This window comes from Rhinolophus sinicus, chromosome 7 (assembly GCF_057876585.1).
Source record: "Rhinolophus sinicus isolate RSI-liver-muscle chromosome 7, RSI-T2T, whole genome shotgun sequence".
Taxonomy (NCBI): Eukaryota; Metazoa; Chordata; class Mammalia; order Chiroptera; family Rhinolophidae; genus Rhinolophus; species Rhinolophus sinicus.
In genome coordinates this window covers 29,668,418-29,688,308 of record NC_142507.1, presented here as the reverse complement: position 1 = coordinate 29,688,308, position 19,891 = coordinate 29,668,418, and the positions used below count along the sequence as shown (strand labels likewise).

At 36.9% G+C, this 19,891-nt stretch overlaps 1 protein-coding gene across 1 annotated transcript in view; it reads right to left on the bottom strand.

The window, feature by feature from the left end:
• Window positions 1–19,891, bottom strand: part of SLC26A7 (solute carrier family 26 member 7) — a 263,341-nt gene that overhangs the window by 62,113 nt on the left and 181,337 nt on the right. The window lies entirely within an intron of this gene.

Genomic DNA, 19,891 nt, shown 5'->3' with positions numbered 1-19,891 from the left:
TTTGAATCTTCTATTTGTACACAGTACGTTTTTTTCCCCTAATGTATTACAATATACTTCATCATATACAAAATAAGTTTGCAAGTGTTTGATCACTACTTCAACTTGCCATAATTGCTCTGTTCTCACTCATTCCCTAATGCTGACTTAACCTGCATGGGGGTGGCAGAATAAGACCTCTGCAAAAACTTTCTAAGTCCAATTTCACCTGGCCAACCTGCATAATTTGATATTGTATAGAAAATGGAAGATTCTGGTCCCTGCCATTCTAAAAACCAGAGAGTCTGGAGGCCATGATTCTTCAGAGCAAAAATTTTGATACCACCTGGTTTTATTTTTAAAGCATATTTACTCTCCCACAACATCATTTATTGTAAGCCAGACTTATTTCCCAGGGCTACGTTTACAGCATTGAAAAAAGAATATCAAATGGAAATTAATAACGCAGACCAGTAATTTCATTAGAATATGTCCCAACACTATTTTGTAACAATTCCTATTAGAGATCCAAATGCTGGTTGTCACAGTTATAAGGAATTAGTTAGCTCCTTGTCTCCTTTTTTTTTTTTTAATTAAATTTATTGGGGTGACAATTGTTAGTAAAATTACATAGATTTCAGGTGTACAATTCTGTATTACATCATCTATAAATCCCATTGTGTGTTCATCACCCAGAGTCAGTTCTCCTTCCATCACCATATATTCGATCCCCCTTACCGTCATCTCCCACCCCCCATCCCCCGCCCCCCTTACCCTCTGGCAACCACTAAACTATTGTCTGTGTCTATGAGTTTCTGTTTCTCATTTGTTTGTCTTGTTCTTTTGTTGTTTTTGGTTTATATACCACATATCAGTGAAATCGCATGGTTCTCTGCTTTTTCTGTCTGACTGGTTTTGCTCAGCATTACTCTCTCAAGATCCATCCATGTTGTCACAAATGTTCCTATATCATCTTTTCTTACAGCCGAATAGTATTCCATTGTGTATATATACCACAACTTCTTTTTTTTTTTTTTAATTAAATTTATTGGGGTGACAATTGTTAGTAAAATTACATAGATTTCAGGTGTACAATTCTGTATTACATCATCTATAAATCCCATTGTGTGTTCATCACCCAGAGTCACTTCTTCCATCACCATATATTCGATCCCCCTTACCCTCACCTCCCCCCCCACCCCCCTTACCCTCTGGCAACCACTAAACTATTGTCCGTGTCTATGAGTTTCTGTTTCTCATTTGTTTGTCTTGTTCTTTTGTTGTTTTTGGTTTATATACCACATATCAGTGAAATCACATGGTTCTCTGCTTTTTCTGTCTGACTTGTTTCGCTCAGCATTACTCTCTCAAGATCCATCCATGTTGTCACAAATGTTCCTATATCATCTTTTCTCACTGCCAAATAGTATTCCATTGTGTATATGTACCACAACTTCTTTATCCATTCATCTATCGAAGGACATTTTGGTTGTTTCCATGTCTTGGCCACCGTAAACAAAGCTGCAATGAACATTGGCGCACACGTGTCTTTATCTCTAAATGTTTTCAGATTTTTTGGGTAGATACCCAGGAGAGGGATTGCTGGGTCATACGGCAATTCTATTCGTAATTCTTTGAGGAACCTCCACACTGCCTTCCATAACGGCTGCACCAGTCTGCATTCCCACCAACAGTGTATGAGGGTTCCTTTTTCTCCACAGCCTCTCCAACATTTGTTTCTATTTGTCTTGTTGATGATAGCCATTCTGACTGGGGTGAGGTGATATCTCATTGTGGTTTTGATTTGCATTTCTCTGATGATTAGTGATGTTGAGCATTTTTTCATATGTTTATTTGCCATTTGTATGTCCTCTTTGGAGAAATGTCTCTTCAAGTCCTCTGCCCATTTTTCAATTGGGTTGTTTGTTTTTTTTGTTGTTGAGTTGCATGAGTTCCTTGTATATTCTGGATACTAGCCCCTTATCGGAGGCACTGTTTGCAAAAATCTTCTCCCATTCAGTTGGTGGCCTCTTTATTTTGTCAATGGTTTCTTTCGCTGTGCAGAAGCTTTTAAGTTTCATATAGTCCCATTCGTTTATTTTAGCTTTTACTTCCATTGCCTTTGGAGTCAAGTTCATAAAATGCTCTTTGAACCCAAGGTCCATAAGTTTAGTACCTATGTTTTCTTCTATGCAGTTTATTGTGTCAGGTCTTATGCTTAAGTCTTTGATCCATTTTGAATTAACTTTGGTACATGGTGACAAATAGCAGTCCAGTTTCATTCTTTTGCACGTGGCTATCCAATTCTCCCAGCACCATTTAATGAAGAGGCTGTCTTTGCTCCATTGTATGTTTTTAGATTCTTTGTAAAAAATTATCTGTCCATATTTATGTGGTTTTATTTCTGGGTTCTCAATTCTATTCCATTGGTCTATGTGTCTGTTTTTCTGCCAATACCATGCTGTTTTGATTATTGTGGCCCTGTAGTACAGGCCAAAGTCAGGAAGTGTGATACCTCCATTATAGTTCTTTTTTCTTAAGATTGCTTTGGCTATTCGGGGTCTTTTGTGGTTCCAAACAAATCTGATGATTTTTTGTTCTATTTCTTTAAAATATACCATTGGGATTTTGATGGGGATTGCATTGAATCTGTATATTGCTTTGGGTAATATGGCCATTTTAACTATGTTGATTCTTCCAATCCATGAGCACGGAATGTCTTTCCATTTCTTTGTGTCTTCTTCAATTTCTTTCAAAAATGTCTTATAGTTTTCAGCATATAGGTCTTTCACATCCTTGGTTAAGTTTATTCCTAGGTATTTTATTCTTTTTGCTGCAATTGCAAAAGGAATTGTTTTTTGTATTTCTTTTTCTGAGATTTCATTGTTAGTATATAGGAAGGCAATGGACTTTTGTGCGTTGATTTTGTAGCCAGCAACTTTACTGTATTCGTTGATTGTTTCTAATAGCTTTTTGATGGAGTCTTTAGGGTTTTCTATATATAGCATCATGTCATCTGCAAAGAGTGATAATTTAACTTCTTCATTCCCAATTTGGATGCCTTTTATTTCTTTCTCTTGCCTGATTGCTCTGGCAAGGACTTCCAACACTATGTTGAAAAGCAGAGGTGATAGGGGACAGCCCTGTCGTGTTCCTGAACGTAGAGCAAAGGGCTTCAGTTTTTCTCCATTAATTATGAGATTAGCAGAGGGCTTGTCATATATGGCCTTTATTATGTTAAGGTATTTTCCTTCTATACCCATTTTATTAAGTGTTTTAATCCTAAATGGATGTTGTATCTTGTCAAATGCTTTTTCTGCATCAATTGATATAATCATATGATTTTTGTCCTTTATTTTGTTTATGTGATGTATCACATTGATGGATTTGCGTATGTTGAACCATCCTTGTGCCCCGGGGATGAACCCCACTTGGTCGTGATGAATAATCTTTTTAATGCATTGTTGTATTCGATTTGCTAGAATTTTATTTAGGATTTTTGCATCGGTATTCATTAGAGATATTGGTCTGTAGTTTTCTTTCTTTGTGCTGTCCTTACCAGGTTTTGGTATCAGGGTAATGTTGGCCTCATAAAATGAGTTAGGGAGTACTGTCTCTTCTTCAATTTTTTGGAAGAGTTTGTGCAGAATTGGTATTAGATCCTCTTTGAAGGTTTGGTAGAATTCACTAGTGAAGCCATCTGGTCCCGGACTTTTGCTTTTGGGAAGGTTTTGGATGACTGATTCAATTTCGTTACTGGTGATCGGTCTGTTTAGATTTTCCAGTTCTTCATGGTTCAGCCTTGGAAGGCTATATGTTTCTAAGAACTTGTCCATTTCTTCTAGGTTGTTCAATTTGGTGGCATATAGTCCTTCATAGTATTCTTGGATGATCCTTTGTATTTCTGTGGTGTCCGTGATAACTTCCCCTTTTACGTTTCTGATTTTGTTAATCAGTGTCTTCTCTCTTTTTATCTTAGTAAGTCTAACCAAGGGTTTGTCAATTTTGTTAATCTTTTCAAAGAACCAGCTCTTTGTCACATTAATTTTTTCTATTGTCTTTTTGTTCTCTATTTCATTTAGTTCTGCTCTAATTTTTATTATTTCCTTTCTTCTGCTGACCTTGTTCTTACTTGTTCTTCTTTTTCTAGTTCTTTAAGGTGTAACATGAGGTTATTTATTTGAGAGTTTTCTTGTCTCTTGAGATAGGCCTGTAATGAGATAAATTTCCCTCTTAAAACTGCTTTCGCTGCATCCCAAAAATTTTGGTAGGATGTATTTTCATTGTCATTTGTTTCTATGTATCTTTTGATCTCTTCTCTAATTTCTTCTTTGACCCAGTCCTTCTTTAAAAGTATGTTGTTTAATCTCCATGTATTTGTGTTTTTTCCCGCTTTCTTTTTACAGTTGATATCCAATTTCAAAGCCTTGTGATCAGAGAATATGCATGGTATGATTTCAATCTTCTTAAATTTGTTGAGACTGATTTTATGTCCCAATATATGGTCTATCCTTGAGAATGTTCCGTGTACACTAGAAAAGAATGTATAGTCTGATGTTTTAGGATGAAGTGCTCTATAAATGTCAATTATGTCCATTTCATCTAATGTGTCATTTAGGGCTACTATTTCGTTATTTATTTTCTGTTTGGATGATCTATCCATAGCTGTCAATGATGTATTTAAGTCCCCTAGTATAATTGTGTTTTGGTCAATTTCTCCCTTTAGTTCTGTTAGTAGTTGCTTGGTGTATTTCGGTGCTCCCTGATTGGGGGCATAAATATTGATGACTGTTATGTCTTCTTGTTGTACAGTCCCCTTCACCATTATGAAATGTCCATCTTTATCTCTTGTTATCTTTTTCACCTTGAAGTCTGTTTCATCTGATATCATTATGGCTACACCTGATTTTCTCTGGGTACCATTTGCTTGGAGTGTCAATTTCCACCCTTTCACTTTGAGTCTATGCTTGTCCTTGTAGCTGAGATGTGTCTCTTGGAGACAGCATATGGTTGGGTTTAGGTTTTTTGATACAATCTGCTACTCTGTGCCTTTTTATTGGTGAGTTCAGTCCATTTACATTTAGGGTGATTATTGATATGTGAGGATTTCCTGTCATTCTATCTTTAGTTTTCTGGTAAGGCTGTGTCTCCATTGTTTCTTTGCCTTTTTGTTGTTGTCTATTATTTCTGTGTGGTGGTATTCTATGATGTTTCCCTCTGTTTCTTCTTTTATTTCAGTATATATTTCAATTCTGGATTTTTTTTGAGTGGTTACCCTTAAGTTTATGTAAAAGAAAGTTTGATATTTAGAGTATTCCATTTTCTTCAGCACGCTTACTTTCTCCATTCCCATATTCCGGTTCAGGCCTTTACTCTCCCCCTTTTTGAGTTTTGTTTGCCACAAATTGTCCCTGTTGATGGTGGTCGAATAGCCTCCTTTAGTATTTCTTGTAGTGCAGGTCGTGTATTAGAGAATTCCCTCAGCTTCTGTATGTCTGGAAAGGTCTTTATTCCTCCTTCATATCTAAAGGATATCTTTGCTGGATATATTATTCTTGGCTCATGATTTCTCTCTTTCAATAGTTTGAATATTTGGTTCCACTCCCTCCTGGCTTGTAGAGTTTCTGCTGAAAAATCTGATGATAATCTAATGGGCTTTCCTTTGTATGTTACCGTCTTCTTTTCCATGGCTGCCTTGAGGATTCTTTCTTTGTCGTTGATTTTAGACAGCTTCAATACAATGTGCCTTGGAGAAGGCCTGTTTGGATTGAGGTAACTAGGTGTTCTATTTGCTTCTTGGATTCGAGGTCCAGTTCTGTCCACAAATTTGGGAAGTTCTCATCGACAATTTGTTTGAATATATTCTCTGTTCCCTTCTCTCTTTCTTCTCCTTCTGGTATGCCCATTATTCTTATATTGCTCTTTCTGATGGAGTCAGAAAGTTCTTGTAGAGTTCTTTCATTTCTTTTAAGTCTCAAGTCTCTTTCTTCTTCTATCTGTGTCATTTCCAGGTTTCTATCTTCGATGTCACTGATTCTTTCCTCCATCTGGTCAACTCTACTACCTAAGCTGGTTATTTCATTCTTAATTTCTTCTATTGAGTTCTTAATCTCCAGAAATTCTATTTGGTTCTTTTTTAAGATTTCAATCTCTTTCGTAAAATGCTCATACTGTTCTTTGATTGAGTTTCTGAGTTCATTTAACTGCCTATCTGTGTTTCTTGTATCTCGTTGAGTTTTTTCAGAACTGCAATCTTGAATTCTCTGTCATTTAAGTCACATATTTCTGTATCTTTAAGTCCCTTCTCTGGAGATTTTTCACTTTCTTTCTGAGCTATCTTGTTGCCTTGGTTATTCATGGCGATTACTGGTTTACTATTTCTCTTCCTAGACATCTACAGGAGTGACTTCTGCAACAGGTTGATAGGAAGCGGTCTTTCTTTTGTTTGCCAGTACTTGTTGGTAGAATGTTTTATTATTTCTCCAACTGCAACTTATTTTTCTTCTCCCACACGGTAGTGCTATTTTCTCTGCACTATTCCAACTTCTCACACAATGTGGGGATTCCCTGGGAGACGGGCTTCTCCTCTATTTATAGTTCGTCTAGGTCACAGGGCGCAGTGTCCCGGGGGGTATGCGGAGAGCTTTTGATGTTCCAAAGCTCTTCCAGCTCCTGATTCAGAGCCCGTATGTTTCAGCAGTTCTGTTTACTCCTGCAGGGATCCGCCCAGCTAGGTGGGGTCAGGGGCGGGGTGAGTTGTGAGAGTTGGCCCAGAGCAATGGCGGCGACCACCACCACAGCCGGTCCTGCTTCCACAGCTCCCTCCCCTTTGCCCGAACTAGTTGGGCTGTGAATTTGTGTCTGCGGTACACAGTTCTCAAAATAGCAAATTTTCTGTTGTTTCGATCTGACACTACTACTGTTTCGCTTCTAGCACCGGGCAGGTGGGGGCGGGGCGAGCTCTGGGAGGGGAGGGAGGGGGCGGCTAGTCTCAGTGCCTAAGGCTCCGTTCTCTGCTCGGCAGTGCGGCTTAAACTACCGTTTTCAGCCTTTTTCCCTCAGTCTTTTCTCCGAGGTCTCTGCCGTGAGCGTTGGGTTCAGCCGTGTTATATGCTGTCCCCTCAGCCCCGTGGGCCACAAGCGGAGCCCTAGCAGTCCGAGTTCTTCCCTCTCCCGCAGCTGCGGTAGTTCCGGGAAGCAGCGAGCTCGGTGCACTGAGCGAGGTCTGCGTCCTGCGCCCGCGCGGCTCCGTCTCCGCGCACTTCTCCCTTTCCTCCTCCCTCCACTCGCGCGAATCTCCCACCTGTAGGTGATTTCAGTCGGTAGTGGGCCTCTTCGTCTTGCCTGTCTGCTGTGCAGGGAGTCCTTTGTGGAGTTTTTGTTGTTCGATTCTTTGTAGATTCCAGGGGAGCTTTACAGAGGCTCACCTCACTCCGCCATTTTTCCGGAAGTCTATACCACAACTTCTTTATCCATTCAGCTATCGAAGGACATTTTGGTTGTTTCCATGTCTTGGCCACCGTAAACAAAGCTGCAATGAACATTGGAGCACATGTGTCTTTATCTCTAAATGTTTTCAGATTTTTTGGGTAGATACCCAGAAGAGGGATTGCTGGGTCATATGGCAATTCTATTCGTAATTCTTTGAGAAACCTCCACACTGCCTTCCATAACGGCTGTACCAGTCTGCATTCCCACCAACAGTGTATGAGGGTTCCTTTTTCTCCACAGCCTCTCCAACATTTGTTGCTATTTGTCTTGTTGATGATAGCCATTCTGACTGGGGTGAGGTGATATCTCATTGTGGTTTTGATTTGCATTTCTCTGATGATTAGTGATGTTGAGCATTTTTTCATATGTCTATTTGCCATTTGTATGTCCTCTTTGGAGAAATGTCTCTTCAAGTCCTCTGCCCATTTTTCAATTGGGTTGTTTGTTTTTTTTGTCTCCTATTTTTTTTCGTTATGTGTTTCTACTTGATCCCTTCCCTATTTGTACTCACAGTTCCTAAACATAAGCGAAGCCCAAAGTTGACATCAAGTAGGGAACATATAAACCCTTGCTCCTTACATTAAACGCGTCAGTGTAAAACATAATTTAGCAGGTACTCAATCACTTCCCTTCTCCCTGATCCATCTGTTAGCCTATCCATTTTGGTGTTGATCCATATTATTAAATTTCTGTAGATCTGACTTTTATACCCACTGTTCAGTTAGAGACTGTGAGTCAGGCTTCTGTTTGAATCTTTATTTCCTCATTACCTCAAAGAGAGTTTTGATCTACAACTGAAAGTAGAATAATTAGTAAATTGTAATTTTTTTTGTAATTAAAGTTTATTGGGGTGACAATTGTTAGTAAAGTTACATAGATTTCAGGTGTACAATTCTGTAATACATCATCTATATATCACATTGTGTGTTTACCACCCAGAGTTAGTTCTCTTTCCATTACCATATATTGGGTCCCCTTTATCCTCATCAATCACTTCCCTCTACCCTTACCTTCTGGTAACCACTAAACTATTGTCTGTGTCTGTGTGTTTTTGTTCCGTCATTTGTTTGTCTTGTTCTTTTGTTGTTTTCAGTTTTATATGCCACATATCAGTGAAATCACATGGTTCTCGAGTTTTTCTGTCTGACTTATTTCGCTCAGCATAATAATCTCAAGATCCATCCAAGTTGTCGCAAATGGTATCATTTCATCTTTTCTTATGGCAAAACAGTATTCCATTGTGCATATATACCACAACTTCTTTATCCAATCATCTATCAAAGGACACTGTGGTTGTTTCCATGTCTTGGCCACCGTAAATAAAGCTGCAATGAACATTGGAGCACACGTGTCTTTACAGATAAATGTTTTCAGATTACAGGGGGAACCTCCACACTGCCATCGTGGCTGCATCAATCTGTATTCCCACCAACAGTGTATGAGGGTTCCTTTTACTCCACAGCCTGTCCAACACTTGTTATTATTTGTCTTGTTGATGATAGCCACTCTAACCGGTGTTAAATAATATCTCATTGTGATTTTTATTTGCATTCCTCTGATGATTAGTGATGTTGAACATTTTTTCATATGTCGATTGGCCATCTGAATGTCCTCTTTGGAGAAATGTCTCTTCAGGTCCTCTGCCCAGTTTTTAACTGGATTGTTTGGTTTTTTGTTGTTGTTGAGTTGTATGAGTTCCTTATATATTTTGAATATTAGCCCCTTATCAAAGACGTTGTTTGCAAAAATCTTCTCCCATTTGGTTGGTTGTCTCTTTATTTTGTTGATGGTTTCTTTTGCTGTGCAGAAGCTTTTCAATTTGACATAGTCCCATTCATTTATTTTAGCTTTAACTTCATTTGCATTTGGAGTCTATTTCTTAAAATGCTTTTTGAATCCAAAGTCCATAATTTTGGTAGTTATGTTTTCTTCTATGCATTTTGTTGTTTCAGGTCATATGTTTAGGTCTTTGATCCATTTTGATTTAATTTTGGTACATGGTGACAGATAGCAGTCTAGTTTCATTTGTTTGCACATGGCTTTCCAATTCTCCCAGCACCATTTATTGAAGAGGCTGTCTTTTCTCTATGGTATGTTTTTGGCTTCTATGTTGAAAATTATCTGTCCATATTTATGTGAGTTTCTTTCTGAGTTCTCAATTCTATCTATACTCAGGAAAGTGACAGGACTGTCCCCTATCACCTCTGCTTTCCAACATAGTATTGGAAGTGCTAACCAGAGCAATCAGGCAAGAGAAAGAAATAAAAGGCATCTAAATTGGGAATAAATAAATAAAAGGCATCTAAATTGGGAACTTTTTGCATATAACATGATGCTATATATAGAAAACCCTAAAGACTCCACCAAAAAGCTATTGGAAACAATAAATACAGTAAAGTTGCCAGCTACAAAATCAATGTACAAAAAAGTCCATTGCATTCCTATATACTAGCAACAAAATCTCAGAAAAAGAAACAAAAAAACCCAATTCCTTCATAATTGCAACAAAAAAACATAAAGTACCTAGGAATAAACTTAACCAAGGATGTGACAAGCTTATATACTGAAAAATGTAAGACATTTTAAAAAGAAGTTGAATAAGATGCAAAGAAACGGAAAGACATTCTGTGATTGTGGAGTGGAAGAATCAACATAGTTAAAATGGCCATATTACTCAAAGCAATATTCAGATTGAATGCAATCCCTGTCAAAATCCCAATGGCATTTTTCAAAGAAATAGAACAAAAAATCATCACATTTGTGTAGAAACACAGAAGACCCCAAATAGCCAAAGCAATCCTAAGAAAAAAGAATAATGCTGGAGTTATCACGCACCCTGACTTCAGCTTGTGCTACAGGGCAACAATAATCAAAACAATCAAAAATTGGCAGAGAAACAGACACATAGACCAATGGAATAACCTGTAAAATTTTCAAAGAAATATATATTTCTGATTTTTCATGTGATTTCTGCTTACATAACTTTTTAAACTTTCAACTTTCAAAATTTTAGATACACACACACACACCTTTGGTAATTTTATTTACATATTTTAGGTTTATTCTATTTGTTGAGTAATTTGGACATATTCTGTCTACTGGGTAATATAGCCTATATCCAGAAAAGTCTGTGCAATAGTCTCACTATAAATGCTATGCTCAAATCAGTCCCTTAGCAACTAAGAGACATACCTGTCAACTTCAACCATAGGAGGCCATTGTCAACCCAATGTCACATTTAATCCTAATGCATCTGCTATATTCATTCACCTTCCTCAGTCTTACTTTTTGCCCACATCATACTACTTATTTATTCCAACTTTTCAACTACCACCTTCATATAGGAGGCTATTAATTCTGAACTATTAAACCATTTTTCAAACTGTCTACCAAACATCTTCAAACTTAGTATGTCCAAATGCAAACTCATTAACAGCAGCCCAAAATCTGTCTTTCCTCCAGTGTTCTCTTTTAGTTAAAACACTAATATTCTTCAAGACACTACAATCAGAAACCTTGAAATCATATGTTACTATTTCTCATTTTCATCTACCTATCTAATTGTTTACCAAGTTTTATCAATTATTAATAAAAAAATTTTCAAACCACACTTTTTTCCAATTCACTGATAATATTCTAGTTCACACTTTACTGTAGTCCCTTCGATTATTCTGAGAGCTTCCTACTTCACTACCAGTTTTGATATCAGCAGTGTAAACTATTTTGCATACTACTGTCAGAATCACCTTTCTAAGGTATAGGTTTAAAGATAACATTTAGATAGTACATTAAAGGTATTTTTATTCCACTCCCCTCTATTAAAAAATCCACCAAAAGTGATTTTTTTAAATGAATATATATGGATTTAAGGTCCAAGATAATGGAATAGTTAAATGCTATGCCTCCTGCTTCCAAGGATCACATTAAAATTACAACTAAATTATAGAACAATCAACCTCAAGAATCATCTGAACATTAGCTGAATGGAAACCCTATAAATAAGGATAAAAAGAAGAGGCCACATAGAGACTAATCAAAGAGGCAGAGACGTCAAACACATTTATCCTAAACCCACAGGTAGTGGTTGAGCACCAGGAGAGACACCTCAGTGGTGGAGGTTCCCCCCCTGAAGTTGGATGGGTCCCAGCCCCACACCAGTCTCCCCAGCCCAGGGGTCCTGTGCTGGAAAGAGGAGTCCCCATGTCAGGCAGGAAAAATCAATGAGAACTCTGTCCACCTTTCCCAGTGAGACGGAAGGCAGCTGGAAACCCAAACATCCTCTTAAAGAGCCCACATACAGACTCATTTGCAAACACTCATGTGGGCTCCAATGGAGGGTCCAGAGAAGGGTCCAGAGGAGGGGCCATTCGAGAGGTGTCAGAGAAATACAGGGAAATAATTAGTTGTGAGGCTTCAGGAGGAACATCCGCCATTGGCCCTATGTGGAGCCTACCTCATGTGTAGCCTATAGGAGGGCTCCATCTTTTCTCTGTTGAACCCTTCCCCAAAGGGCCAAATCTGAGACTGCATTGGTGTGATAAAAACTATGCATGAGCACCACCCTGGTGACTCCTTGGGTCCTGCCCTATCACCAGAGGAAGTCTGGTGCTGTATCACCAGAGGCACTCTCGGCTCGTGGGTGGCCAGCCCTGCCCCATAAGCTCTGGAAGACTTTCACAGTAGCAGATGGCCCATGGCAGTCTGGAGATGGGCAGTCAGCCACAGGTGATGCTGTAGTCTCTCTTGGATGGCCCTTGGGAATCTGTAGGCCTGAGGTGAGCAGTGTTTGGCTTTAGTGTTCTCAGTGAATTTTTGCAAAGTGGTCACAGGCCAGGCACTGCCCTGAGGTGACTGCAATGGCTGGCTGCAGTGTTTTCAGAGCATTTTGAGGAACCATCACAGGTTCATCACTGGTGCAAAACCTGAATCTACATTAACTTTGTAAAAACCACCACCCACACCATGTGATTCTCTGGGACCCTCCTAGCTAGCGCTGTATTTCCTGGGTCACTCTCCACACCTGGTCAACCAGCCCAAACCACGCACCTAACGAGGCCCTTTCAGCGGCTAACCCTTATGGGTAGCTGGAGGGGTCAACCAGCCTTGGGGTGGGGGAGGGGATAGGATTTTTGCTAAGCAGCCAGCCTTGATTCATAGCAAGGCCACTTCCACATGCCTCCACATTCACCAAAAGCAGAAACCAACCACAAATATCTTTGTAGTTACTACCAAATAGCCACAGGCCTGTCACAGGCAAGGCTGAAATTACCTGAATAGGAACCCCTCCAAAGAGACACTAGAAACAACATACACAGAGGCTGGCTTCAGACCACAACAGAGCACTGCCCAATTAGTTCCACAAGCAGAACACCCAAAGGGTGGTCTCAACAGGCACAAGAGCCTGCTGAAGTGAATACCCCTCTAAGAGGTAAGCTACCACACAAGAGCTCATACACGATAGGGATAGCCAGTCAGCCTAAAAGTCAATCCCATCCATTGACACAACAAAAGCAATCAAGGCTCACACGAAACAGGAGAATACACACAACACACACAAGGGACCCTCCTGGAACACAGGTACAGGTGATCAGGAATACTGTGCCACTGGACCAAACAGGACATATATTACATAAGGCCACCTGGCAAAAACTGAGAGACATAGGAGATCTACCTAATGCATAGAAGCAAAGACAGGGAAGCAGCCAGAATGAGAAAACAAAGGAACATGACCCACATAAAAAAATAGGAGAAAACTCCAGAAAAAAGAACTAAATGAAATGAAGGCAACCAATCTACCAGAGACAGAGTTTAAAACACTAGTTGTAAAAATGCTTAAAGAACTTAGTGAGAACTTCAACAAATATATAGTAAGCATAAAGAAGGAAATAGAAACCATAAAAAAGAACCAGTTAAAAATAAAGAATACAATAACTGAATTGAAGAATACACTAGAAGGAATCAACAGCAGATTAGATGAAGCAGAGGATTGAATCAGTGATTTAGAAGACAAGGTAGCAGAAAACACTTAATTGGAATAACAAAAAGAAAAATGAATAAAAAAATAAAGATAGTTTAAGGAACCTTTGGGAAAACATCAAGCATAACGACATCCACCTCATAATAGTATGAGAAGAATATAGGAAGCAATAGATTGAGAACCTATTAAAGAAATAATGACTGAAAAGTTCCCTAACCTGTCAAAGGAAATAAACATAAAGCACAAGAAGTACAGAGGCCCAAACAAGATTAACCCAACCAGCCCCATACCAAGACACATTATAATTAAAATGGCAAAGGTTGAAGACAAAGAGAAAATCCTAAAAGCAGCAAGAGGAAAAAAAAACTAGTTACTTGTAAAGAACCTCCTATAGTACAATCAGCTGATTTCTCAACAGAAACTTTGCAAGACAGAAGGGAGTGACAGGAAATATTCAAAGTGATGAAGAGCAAGGGCCTACAAGATTACTCTACCCAGCAAGGCTATCCTTTCAAATTGAAAGAGATAAAGAGTTTCCCAGATGAGAAAGAGCTAATAGAATTTATTACCACCAAGGCAGTATTACAAAAATGTTTTTAAAAACCCTTCTTTATGAAGAAGGGGAAAGACAAACAAACAAATAAAAGAAGATTAAAATTATGAAATAAAAATGGCAATAACTATGTACCTATCATTAATCACTTTAAATGTAAATGGATTAGATGTTCCAATCAAACAATATAAGGTAGCTGAATAAATAAGAAAACAAGACCCATTCTATATTGTCAGATTTAAAGACATACATAGAATGAAAGTAAAGGGATGGAAAAAGATATATCATAAAAATGGAAACAGTATAAAAGCTGTTATATCAGACAAAATAGACTATGATAAGAGACAAAGAAGGACATTATATAACAATAAAGGGATAAATCCAAGAAAAGTATATAATCCTAGTAAACAAATATTGACTGACATAAGATAAAACTCAGCAGTAACACATTCATAGTACCAGACTTTAACACCTGAGTGACACCAATAGACAGATTTTCCAGACAGAATCACCAAGGAAACAGAGGCCTTAAATGACACACTAGACCAGAGATGGATTTCATTGATATTTTTAGAGCATTGCACCCCAAAGCAGCAGAATATATATTCTTTTTTTAAAAATTAAACTTTATTGGGGGTAGCAATTTTTAGTAAAGTTACATAAATTTCAGGTATACAATTCTGTGTTACATCCTCTATAAATCACATTGCGTGTTCTCCACCCAGAGTCAGTTCTCCTTTCATCACCATATATTTGATCTCCTTTACCCTCATCTACCACCCTCTACCTCACTTACCCTCTGGTAACTACTAAACTATTGTCTGTGTCTGTGAATTTTTGTTTTTCATTAGCTTGTCTTGTTCTTTTGTTGTTTTTGGTTTATATACCACATATCAGTGAAATCATATGGTTCTCTACTTTTTCTTCTTTTCAAGTGCACATGAAACATTTTCCAAAATAGATAAAATGTTAAGCCACAGAATAAGTCTCAATAAATTTAAGAAAATAGAAACCATATCAAGCATCTTCTCTGACTACAATGGTGTGAAAAAACAAATCAATTCCAAGAAAAAAACCCTGAAAATAACACAAACACATAGAGGCTAAATAATGAATGGGTCAATAATGAGATCAAGGAAGAAACCAAAAGATACCTTGAGACAAATAAAAATGAAAATACAATGAACCAAAATATACAGGACACAGTGAAAGCAGTCCTAAGAGGGAAATCTATAACCTATCTCAATAAGAAAAACCTGGAAAAAAAACAACAGTCTAATTTTACACCTAAGGGAACTAGCAAAAGAAGAGCAAACAAAGCCCAAAGTGAGCACAAGGAAGGAAATAATGAAGATCTGAGTGGAAATAAAAGAAATAGAAGCTACAAAAAAAAAAAAAAAAAAAAAATTCAAAAGATCAATGAAATCAAGAACTGTTTTTTTCTGAAAAGATAAACAAAATTGAGTAAGCTTTAATCAGATTCAACAAGAAAAAACAAAAAGAGAGAGGACCCAAATGAATAAAATCAGAAATGAAAGAGAAGCGACCATGGACAACACAGAAACGCAGAAAATTTTAGGAAAATACTACAACCAACTATATGCCAACAAATTGGACAATCTGAAAGAAATGGATACAATCTTCCAAGGCTGAATCAAGAAGACACAAAAAGTATGAACAGACTGATTACTATTAACGAAATCAATAATCAACAGTTTCCAACAAACAAAAGTCCTGGATCAGATGAGTTCACAGGTGAATTTTAACAAACATTCAAAAAAGAATTAACACCTATTCCTCTCAAACTATTCCAAAAATTTCAAGAGAAGGCTCCCAAACTCATTTTACAAGGCAACTATTACCCTAATTTCAAAACCACACAACGACAACACAAAAAAAGAAAACTATAGACCAATACCCTAAATAAACATAGATGCAAAATCCTCAAGAAAATACTAGCAAATCAAATTCAGCAACATATTGAAAAGATCATACACCATGATCAAGTGGGATTTATTCCTGATATGCCATGTTTGTTCAATACCTGCAAATCAATTCATGTGATACACCACATAGACAAAATGAAAAATAAAAATATTATGGTCATATTGATGGATACAGGAAAAACATTGGACAAAATCCAGCGTCCATTTATAACAAAAACTCTCAGCAAAGTGGGAATAGAGGGAACATATCTCAACATAATAAAGGCAATGTACGAAAAACCCACACCTAACATCATACTCATTGGGGAAAAGCTGAAAGCATTCTACTTAAAATCAGAGACAAGAAAGAAATGTCCACTTTCACCACTTCAGCATAGTGCTGGAAGTCCTAGACATAGCAATAAGATAAGAAAAAGACATAAAAAGGTATCCACATTGGAAAAGAAGAAGTAAAACTGTCATTATTTGCAGTTACTATAGAAGACAACTCCAAAATGCCACCAAAAAAACTGATAAACGAATCTGATAAACGAATTTAGATCTGATAAACGAATTTAGTAAAGTAGCAGGACACAAAACTAATATTCAGAAAATGGTTGTATTTTTATACACAAATAATGAACTATCACAAAGAGAAATTAAAAAACAACCCTATTTACAACTGTATCAAAAACTAAACTAAACTACCTAGGAATAAATTTTAACTATGGAAATAAAGACCTATGCTCAGAAAATTATAAGACACTGAAGAGAGAAATTAAAGAAGACACAAATAAAAGGAAACATATAATATGCTCGTGCATAGAAAAAATAATATAGTTAAAATGTCCATACTACCCAAAGCAATCTATGGATTCAATGCAATCCTTACCAAAATACCTATGATATTTTACACAGACTTAGAACAAATAATCCTAAAATTTATAGGGAGCCATAAAGATCCCCAAATGGTCACAGCAATCATGAGAAAGAAGAACAAAGCTGGAGATATCATGCTACCTGATATCAAACTATACTACAAGGCTATAGTAATCAAAATAGCATGATATTGGCATAAAAACAGACACATAAATCAATAAAACAGAATCGCGAACTCAGAAATAAATCCATGCCTATATGGTCATTTAATCTATGACAAAGAAAGTAAGAATATACATTAAGGTAAAGAAACTTTTTAATAAATGGTGCTGGGAAAACTGAACAGATACATGCAGAAAAATGCAACCTGACCACCTTCTTACTCCATACACAAGAATAAACACAAAATAGATTAAAGACTTAAATGTAAGACCCCTATGAAACCATAAAACTCCTATGAAATATAGAGAGCAAAATCTCAGACCTTACCCTTAGTAGTATTTTTATTGCTATATATCCTTGGGCAAGGGAAACAAAAGAAAAAGTAAACAAATAGAACTACATTAGACTAAAAAGTTAGTGCACAGCAAAGGAAACCATCAACAAAACAAAAAGACAGTCTACAGAATGGAAGAAGATATTTGGCAATGATACATCTGATACAAGTTAATATCTAAAATTTATATATATATATAGTTGGCATATATATGTATATATATATGTGTATATATATATATGTGTGTGTATATATACATACATACATACATATATATACATATATATATATATATATATATATATATATATATATATATATATATATACATATATGCCAACTATACAACTCAACACCAAAAAACTAAACAATACAATTAAAAAATGGGCAGAGGACCTGAATAGACATTTCTCCAAAGAGGACATACACATGGCCAATAGACATATGAAAAGATGTTCAACGTCACTAATCATCAGAAAAGTACAAATAAAAACCACAATGAATTATCACTTCACACCTGTCAGAATGGCTATTATCAATAAATCAACAAACAACAAATGTTGGTGAGCATGTGGAGAAAAGGGAACCCTCGAGCACTATTGGTGGGATTGCAAATTGGGGCAGACACTACTAAAAACAGTATAGAGGTAAAAAAAAGAAGAGAGAGAGAGAGAGAGAGAGAGAGAGAGAGAGAGAGAGAGAGAGAGAGAGAGAGGAAGAAAGGAAGAAAACAGTGTAGCGGTTCCTCAAAAAATTAAAAATAAAAAAGACAGGAAAAAAATTAAAAATAGAATTACCTTATGACCCAGCAATTCCACTCCTGGGTATTTATCCAAAGAAATTCAAAACACTAATTCAAAAAGATATATGCACCCCTGTGTTTAGATAATTTCATAAAGAAGAGATGGTACATATATACAATGGAGTATTACTTGGCCATGAAAAAGAATGAAATCCTACCATTTGCAACAACATGTATGAACCTAGAAGGTATTATGCTCAGGGAAATAAGTCAGACTGAGAAAGACAAGTACCATATAATCTCACTTACTTGTGGAATCTAAACAACAGAATAAATGAATAAAAAACCCAGGAATGGACTCATAGATACAATGAACAAACTAATGCTTGCTAGATGGGAGGGAATTTGGGAGATGGATTAGAAAGATGAAGGGATTAGGAAGTACAAATTGGTAGTCACAAAATATTTACAGGGATTTAAAATACAGTATGGAGAATATAGTCAATAATATTGTAAAAACTAAGTGTGCTGTCAGATAAGTACTAGAACTTATGGGGGAGATCACTTCATAAATTCTATACATGTCTAAGCACTATACTGTACATTTGAAGCTAATATAAAATAACATTGAATGTCAACTATAATTTAAAATATAATTATGGGATATAAAGTATAGCATAGGGAGTATAGTCAATAATATTGTAATAACTATGTATAGTGTCAGATGGGTAATAGACTTATTAGGGTTATCACTTTGTGAGGTATATAATTGTGTAATCACTATGTTGTTTTATACACATGAAACTAATATAAAATTAAAATTATTATATACGGAGGAAAATTCAGCTTCAATGAAAGAAGAACATGGTCAAAATCCCTAAGTACAAAATACGAGGTATGACAGTCAAGCTCATGAACTCATTCTAGAAAAAGGTACACACCTCATTGCTGAATATCACTACACTCAACTTTGAAGTACTCCCCTTGGGAAGCTATACACTGATGTCAGTACCTAGTTCGTGCTTCAAAGCAATTTTGGAACTCTTTTTCTGGAATGGCCATCAGAGCTGTCATCGTATTAAATTTGATGTCCTGAATGTCATCAAAAGGCCTTCCTTTCAACATTTCCATTATCTTTGGGTAAAGAAAGAAGTCATTGGGGGCCAGATCAGGGGAGTAGGGAGTGTGTCCCAATACAGCTATTTGTTTGCTGGTTAAAAACTCCCTCACAGACAGTGTCATGTGAGCTGGTGCATTGTCCTGATGCACGAGCCATGAATTCTTGGCAAAAAGTTCAAGTCATTTTCATCTAACTTTTTCATGTAGTCTTTTCAACACTTCCAAACAGTAAACTTGGTTAACTGTTTGTCCAGCTAGTACAAATTCATAATGAATAATCCCTCTGATATCAAAAAAGTTAGCATTATCATTTTGACTTTTGATTTGGACTGATGAAATTATTTTTGGTCATGGAGAATTGGCTGACTTCAATTGTACACTTTGAGACTTTGTTTCAGGGTTGTATTGGTACACCCATGTTTCATCACCAGTGATAATATGGCCCAAAATATCATCTTGTCTCTCCAAAAGGTCTTGGCAAACTTCGAGTCTCCTTTGCTTTTGTTCATCAGTGAGCTCCTTTGGGACCATTTTTGCACACACCTTTATCATGCCAAGATTTTCAGTTAAGATTTTCCTGTTTTTCTATCGATGTTCACTTGGTCTGCTATGTTTCTTACAGTCAACTGATGATTTTGATGCACAATTCGATGAAGTTTTGCAATGTTTTTGTCAGTTCTGCTCTTTACTGGCCACCCTGACCTCTCTTCATCAGTGATGCATTCTCTCC